Below are 2,387 nucleotides of genomic sequence, written 5' to 3'. Positions count from 1 at the left end.
GTCTGTGTTAAAACACTGTTGTCATGTCACCATGTTCATTGACAGAGTCACTGGTCACTGTAAATGTTCCTGTTTTAAATGGAAGTGAAGGGACAACATCCACAGTAGTTGTTCAGTTTAATTTGATCAGGCTTTAGTCTGACTAAAGCCAAATTCACAACTGTCAATCATTTCAAGTGTCTCGTATCCAGATGAGATTTAGGACAGTCACATACACTCACTGAGCACTTTATTAGGAAAGTGTGATCATGTTCTTTACATTTTACTCTTTCATTTCACAACATATTAATCACTTCATTCATGGTTTTCCTCCTCCACATGAACAGGTTATCCAGGACAGACGGAGAGTCAGACTAAGGTGAACAGGCTTTAAGCCATCAGCGGCAACAGGAACGTGCTAGCAGTTGGCCATGTCTGAGGGTTGGTTCCTAACAACATCTCATTGCTGGTGGACATTTAGGTTTGTGTTGTAAGAAACAAACATCCAATATTGGCACCTGAAATCAAACAGTATTCACATAAGTGAAATAAGCTAACTAAATACAATCCATCACCGTGGCCTTTGGACGGCAGGTTTGATGTAGACCAATGTAATGAAATGGAGATGTTGATTAGGACCTATAAAGTTAGAGATAAGATAGCAAAGCTGTTGCAGAAGAGAAAAAGAGAGTTAGCAGTGCTGGCCTTGTTTCAGGAGCAGGTCAAACGGCTGGGGGAAGCCATGAAGAAGCATGTGAAAGCTGTGGTGACCATGAGAGGATGAGCTAATCCCCAGCCAACACCTCCTCCTCCATATGCAAGCCAAATGCCAGTGAGGAAACTCACGATAGTAGGTGATTACTTTCTGAACTCTGAAAAGAATTAACTTTACCCATCAGCGGAGCTGACAAGGCTTGCTCAAGCTCGAGCTGGGGAGGAGGAGATCCCGGTCACATGGCCAAAACCTCTGAAGAAGGGGAGGCATGCGTCTGGGTTTTACAAGAAAATCAGGAAAAGTGAAGCAGAGAGTAATCAATGGGATGAGAAATGGCACGAAGAGGATGAAACAAGTGAAGCTGAAGAGGAGCCGCCAGAAAAACCCACTGAGGAGGCTTGTGGACAAAGGGTCAAGAAGGAGATCTCAAGGAGCTCATCAGTTTGTCTGACCAGTTTACTGGACTACTGGTCCCCTATGCTGCATATACTATCAATTGCCTTCAGGAAAGAAAAGGAGAAAGGAATGGTGAATGGAGTTCCCACCTTAACCTTGAGTGGTGGTCTTTTTACATCATATGTGCTTGAAGACTTGACTGAAAAACACCCCCTGCTTGCCAAAGGCCGGAATCTGCAGTATGCCCCCTGGCCTACAATGGACTTAGATGGCTTAATACAGTGTCTGCCGTTTATACATCAGGGGGCTGGAAAGTGGATAACAGCCTTTGAGGAGGAGACAATTGCTACAATTCTGGGAATGCTTGATCTCAAAGCTATTTCTGGAAAGCATGAAATGGAAGAGATTCTGCACATTGCAGGACTTGATCAGTATTTCAACACCCAAGGGAATGGTGCTGATATCTTAACCCATTTATACCAGGTGCTGCGTAGCGCAACATTGCCCCTCCCGCCGGTTGCTGCGTAGCGCAGCATTGAGTCTTCTGCCGGCTGCTGCGTAGCGCAGCATTGTTGATTCCTCGTCATTTTCATGACGCATGCAGCATAAAATGACGAGGAATCAACAATGCTGCCTAGATTTTGACAAACTTTCATTGTTTTATTGTTGTTTTAATTAAATCATGTGGAAATGTAAATTGTGTGGTTTTTCTAGTGCCTTAAAAATACAGTTGTTGAGACATTGCAGACTTTACCATGGCCAGTATTCCAGTTTCACCTTTACCATGCCTGTATAACAACTGCATGTGCACATTTTAATTCACTAAAGGTACATTTGTTGAGAATACATTCTGACAAAAGAGTGGTAGGTGGAGACAGTCATGATTTGACTATTAATCGGGCATGTCATTGCCCTGTTTGTTATTTTAAGCAGCCATTTTTTGAGAGGGACATATATGTTCATCTAAGGGGGCATTTAAGATGGAAAGAAATGGTGCCATGTCCATTTAGGACTTGCAAGTTTAAAACAAATGACTATGAGATCCGGTATGTTGAGCATTTGCGGTCGTATTTATTTACGATAAACACAAAGCTTGTGCTACAGAAAATGGACCAGACTCAGTGAATAGCTCCCTAAGCTTAACATGTCCTATGATAACTATTAATTTAGCTATACAGACTAATGAGCAGTGATAACTAACATGTCTTTGGGGTCATCAGGTGGGAACCTCCTTTCACCAGTGTTTCGTCTAGTTGGTCCCACGACACCTCCAGGAGGCTAGACAGTGATCACTGGC

This window comes from Seriola lalandi, unplaced genomic scaffold (assembly GCF_002814215.2).
Source record: "Seriola lalandi dorsalis isolate HSWRI2012SDOR001 ecotype SW California unplaced genomic scaffold, Sedor1 jcf7180002054907, whole genome shotgun sequence".
NCBI classification, from domain to species: Eukaryota; Metazoa; Chordata; class Actinopteri; order Carangiformes; family Carangidae; genus Seriola; species Seriola lalandi.
This window is presented reverse-complemented; position numbering follows the sequence as displayed.